Consider the following 6,139-nt stretch of genomic DNA (forward strand, 5'->3'; position numbering starts at 1 on the left):
TATCTACGTGTACATGACGAGACAGAATGATCTCAACACATTAGAATATTATAGAATTTGGCACGAAAACACTGCACACACACTCAAACTGGTCATATTCAGGAAGTTCAATCAACTGTCATACAATCCTAGCAGCTAAAGTTATGAGGCTCACAAAAGCAGTGCTCATTGGAGGGTTGTTGTTCTGCATTGAATTTGTCCGTACAGTGTTTTTGTTGTGCTTACGCCCCACATGTGATAAATACTGGGATGATGCTGAAATAAGTACTTTTGTGGCTACACTGTTGTGGCTCCACTGTTGTGGTATTGGCAAGCACAGTTTAGTTAAGCATTTGTTTCATCCAGCAGAGGGCAGCAGTGCATCATTCCAACCAGAGCTCATCTGAACTGTATAAGACCTGCAGATCACTGAGGACATGAGAGTCCCTCCTGCACATGTCTTTTTATCAACAGGATACACTTTGTGATGGGGAGGTTTGAGTTAACAGAGACTGATAATATGCAATTCCACAGGCTGAATTTTCACTTGTAGAGCAAATTTGCTACTGTATGCCTTGCCCTTAAAGTTCCAGCAGTTCTTTTTCAATAATTAATAGAAACTTGAAGTATCGGTCTTGTATCGATAACATGTATTGTGTTAGGCAGTAAACAAGTAGGGGGAAGCGAGAGAAGGAAAGAGTACAATGTTATTATATGTGATGTGTATCATCTCCTCAACTAGCTGGCCCCTTCAATAAGCTGCACACATACTAAGTCTGTCTCTCTCTCTGCACACACACACATACACATACACACACACACACACACACACACACACACACACACACATACACTCATCAGTGCTGTGCTGAGGTTTCAGTCTCTTGTCAGCACCTATGTATATTATTTCAAAAGGCTGTGAGGCCCACCTTAAAAAAACAAGAAATACTGTATTTGTCAAGCCATTTAATGTACGTAGGTCATGCTAGATCAGAATTTAACAGTAGTGCATTCTATTCATTTCCACCGCACGGATTGGCCCGAGGGAGACACTCTAATTTTAGGTCACATTAAGGTGACATATTTGTATTAGCCAGAGGGATTACACATCATTACTGTTAACTGCTGCCTCTTTGCAGATGTAATTTGGCCAAATTAAAAAATACACATTCCCGTCCACTGGCAGGAGAGACCACAATCAGCCCTTCTTTTCTCCAGGCTTCTTACTTCCCAGCCGCAGCCAGACTGCTGGGTAATACAAGCCATCTCAGATAAGTTAATTAGTTATACCAAAGAGTTCCACACAGCCAAAACAACCAAGTCAGACAGCGGTGGACCGCGACCAGGAAAGTAGTGGCTGGCATGAATATTTAAAGACAAAGAAACAGCACAAAACATTTTGGCCTATTTCTTTTTCAACATCTGCAATATTAATGACTGCAAGTTAACCAGAGCAGGCCCAATTTGGGAGCTTCTAAAGAAAGGGAAAAGGACGTGGTTTTAATTTATCAGCCAGTACAGATCCTTTGATCATTGAAAAATGGCATCTGATTTGCTCATTAATAATTTCAAAAGCCCGTCTACACAGATAATAAGAAAGGGAGGGAACACGGGAGAGTGTTTGCTGAGGACACTGTTACTGGATACAGAGATCAAGACCAGAAGATCATTTCCAATTAGACGAGTGAAGATGGAGCGATTGCATGTCAGTCAGAAAATAGGCAGAACAGAAAATAGGAAGATTGGGGTTGCTCTAGATACATGATCCCAGGAGCGTCAATGACCCAATACTTACTTGAAGTAACAAAAGAGAGAGAGAAGTGGGAACGGCATTGGAAGCATGGGAAAGTTGCTCTTTCAAGCATCTGAAAGTTGAAGACACCTTGTTCCACCTATAGCATGAACTCAGTGGCCTCTCATGGAAACACATTCACAAAACCTTTTAGTTAGTAGCTAGGGAACCAGAGCTGCGCGTTTGAATCAATAACCTTCAATTTCTGCAGTCTCTGCAAATAGTAAGAAAAGAACCTCTAAAAATAGGAAAAGGACAGCTTCACCTTGTACACACTTGAAAAGTTTCAAATCCACATCCAGGAGGCCAATAATACGTCAGAAATTCAATAGAGCGCTTTCTTAACAATCTTGGGTTCAGGATACTACAAGAATTTGGCATCAGTGTAGGCGCCACATCAAACCCTTTTTTCACCAGGCCCAGATAGACCCAGTATTTAAAGTATGGATTCAGAAATGGTCTATTTTTTAACCTTTTTTTAAGTAACTTATTTATTGCATTTGATACCTTAGTTAAAAGTTACAACATTCCTCTGTCTAATCTTTTTAGACACTCAGCTCAAAGCTTTGCCATGAAATATTCTATAATATTTCCTCTTCTCCGACCAAACTGCCTTTTAGAGAGCTGTTTTAGGCCTAACACGAACCTTAGCGACCGTATTCCAAGGGTATTTGATGCAATTTAACATATCAATCCTCCAACACTGGCCGAGACAAACGCTGCTTGGGAACAGGACCTAAAGGTGACTATTCTCGACATTGTTATTCATCACATATACTCCTCATCCATTTTCCGCCACTGTTTGCCACAGTTTAAAGCTGCTTATTGGTTCAAAGTTACCATCTCTACTAGAGCTAAGCCGTCAGAAATGCTCTCACTCTCTGATGCCAGCTGTGCTTAGTGTCACCAGTCGCCATCGACAACGGGCCGTATGTCCTGGTGGTTCTGGTATTAAAGTGTTCACACCAACTTTATGCTTATTCAATAGTCAGGTTTTGTTGTATATATCTCTGTTTTCGTCTGTCTGGGTTTTTTTTGTTTTTTTTTTTGGAGGAATCCCAATCCCATGCAGGCAAAAAGGTTCAGAATCAAACAGAGAAAACGTTTTTGCCTTGTTTCAAGATCAGACAGCGATAACTACTGCATGCTGGACTGTCAAAGGGGCCATTCTGCCCTGGCTGGGTAGCCTACATGACACCAGTCATGCTGTGCTTACATGCTGCATTCTTAAAATCCTTTTCCATTAGCAGTACAGTCGGTATGCACTGCACTGAATACGCACCTGACCAGACTGGGCCAAGGGTTTTCTGAAGAGGAAGCGTTCCATCAGATCTTTGTTCTTGCCTAATGCTCGTATTCACAGCATCATCAACATAGGATATGTAGCACAACAGAGGATAAGTATGAATGAGGGCATAAAATAAGCAGCTGAGTACAAATGCCCTGCGGATATTCCAGCCGTTTGTGTTATCTGCTGTGGTGGCTGGCACGACATTTTAAACCAGAGGCTACACAAACACTTGTAGACGTGTTTTTGGCATTTTTATCACCGCTTGAGAGGAAATTCACTTTGACAATGTGTAAAAGAGGAAAGTGAGGTTACGCTGCTTTTAGAGATAACCAGTGACTGAATGTTTCACCAGTATCACATTGCCATGTATGGGCTAAGTGTCTGTCTAGAAAACTGGTCTGTTTTACCTCATGGCCACTTGAAAGAAGAATGTTGAACGTCTCTTTGTCTACAAACATGTAGTTCTCAGCCTTGAGACATGAGAAAGGCGTATAGGAAGGTAGAGGGGATGAGAGATTGTGACACACGAAAGACTGAAAAAAGCTGAAGAGAGGGGAGACAGAAATGAGGACAGATAGAGAAAGGCAGTTTTAGTCTGTGGCGTGTCTCTTGATGAAAGGACCATTTCTCTCCTTATTTAGGGATTGTTTTTTCATGCCTCCCTCCCTCCGTCTGTCTGTTCCTCTCATTACTCACTCTGATGTTTGCCCTGGCACTGCTGGGATGGCAGAAATGGCCATCGCAACAGGAACCGTCTCGGTCCCCTGCCCAGATACAAATCTCATTCACACAGAAAAATATGAAGCCAGTAGTGTCAAACAGTATATGCTGTGTCATGTCACACTACTGGTGTTCTCACAGTGAATTTATGACCCACAGAGACTCAACAACAGGCAGGTTTATCCCTTTCAAAGTGAACTCACTCACTCAAGCTGGAATTCTTACAGCAGACAGCGGTGCCTCTAATTTAAATGCTGGTAATTTTTTCCCTCTCGCAACCACAGGTGTTCAAGAGAAATTAACCATATCAGCATCACATAAATTGTGACATCAGAAAATGATGCCCCCTCTGTCCTACTTTTCTTCCCTCAGAGTGTGGTGATGGTGAAAATAAATCTTGTCTGCTTTGCTCGTGTTGAGGAGAAAATCTTGCTTCTCCAATCTGATGTGGTTCCTGCAGAACTAGAATGCCTGGGCGGGATGAAAAACAGGAAGGGGTCACTCAAGTGCAAGTCCACCGGCTATCACTTGGCAAACCAGAGGCGGGTTTATTTGCTGGGAGGGACGGGCGGTGATGACTGATCAAAAGTCTGAAATAGTTAGAAGGAATCTTATTTACAACCACTGGTGCAGCATGAGGTCATCGGTGAAGACAGCTTTCCAGGAAGTGAAAGTGGTGGAAAAAGTGACGTTTCCCTGTCATGGGTCTTTAAGTCTTTATTTTATGGTCTTTTGTGAGTCTGCTGTTACTGGACACATGGCTAACAGGGTAAATCGGAATTAGTGGGGTTGTAATGCTACTCTTTATAACAACCACAAATTATACTGTAGTTTAGAGTGATCTTGAAATGATCACATTGGAATATATGATTGACTGCGAATTCGTGTCCAGAGTCCAAAGTTTTCTGTACGGCAGAGAGGTTTTTGTGTTAAAATCTTTTGTCCTTGAGTTGTTGCCCCATGCTCCAAAAGTCTGCGGTGGTGATGAGGCGATGAGTAACTCCACAGTCTTACGTAGTAACCTCTATCAGCATTCAGACCTGGTCACCTATTCTATACGTCATTGTTGTAAACTTTTTGGAGCTATAAATAGCCCTTTAGAAGCTGAGACAGACAGTCTAAATTTACCAGTTTCCATTCTCTCTTATAGGCATACAGTTTTGGTGGGTGGGGGCTGATGACTCAGCACCATGTGGATCTCTGTGCTTTGTGTAGGAGAGGAGGAGTGGGAATGTGGAGGTACTGTGGGCAGGGCCAATATGGAAATGCATGGCTGTTTGGATCAGCCCACAAGCTGTGCTCTCTAAACCTGTGTGTTTGTGTTACACGACAAATTGCGTATTAGAGCAAACACGTTGCACTGATTTCCTGGTTTGCTGGTACCCCTGCCAAATTCACATTTTCCACTAAAGGGAAAAATTGTTGGGGGACATTAATGCTCAGTGTGCAACCACAGAGCTTCACATTCACATTCTTCGTTTGCTTTTCAAAACGAATGTGTTTTAGATAATAAGTCTGAAACTGTGTCAGGTTCAGAGCAAGATGTTACAAGACAAAACAGATCAAGGAAGAGCATTACTCACAATACTGTGGCTAAGAGAAGCCAGCTTCCAAATATCAGGTTTCCAATGTTGTCAGTCCAGTCCTGCCAGTGTAGGAAAAACAGTTAAGTAAGTGCAGAGCATTTAACAATAATCCTCTATTCTAAGGCAGTGGTGGAGGAAATACTCAGATCCTTTACTTAAGTAAAAGTACTAATACCACTGCACAGACTCTGTTACAAGTAGAAGTCCTGCATTGAAAATGTGACTTCAGTAAAAGTATGTCAGTACAATCAGGAAAATGTAGTTTAAAGCGTTAAAAGTAGGCTAAAGGTGCTCAATGCAGAAAAAGAGCCGATGTGACTGTTATAATACTGCATGTTAAGTCATTAGATTATTATTACTCACACATCAATGTAAAAGAAGGGTTTTACTCTTGTACTTGGTGGAGGTGGACCTGATTTCGGACAATTCTATATGGGACTGCAAATGCTGATTATTTTGTCAACAGTTTGGTTTGTAAAAGAGAAGTAGTGAGAAATTCCATCCTAATTACACATTCGCAATGTTTTTTTTCTCAAATGCTCAATGTTCAAAATGATCAAAAATATATTAAAATAATTAAAATAAGGGGCAAATTCTCTAAGTGATGAAGATGGAACCACAATATGTTTTTGCATTAAAAATGACTTAAACAATTATTAAAAATATTTGACTATTCGTTTCAGCTGTGCTTGTAGATATTCATAAATGTTAATTTGTAAAGTAACTAGTGACCGAGGCTGTCAGATAATTGTAGTCAAGGAAAAAGCACAA

The sequence above is a fragment of the Chelmon rostratus genome, chromosome 2, assembly GCF_017976325.1.
Source record: "Chelmon rostratus isolate fCheRos1 chromosome 2, fCheRos1.pri, whole genome shotgun sequence".
Lineage (NCBI taxonomy): Eukaryota > Metazoa > Chordata > Actinopteri > Chaetodontiformes > Chaetodontidae > Chelmon > Chelmon rostratus.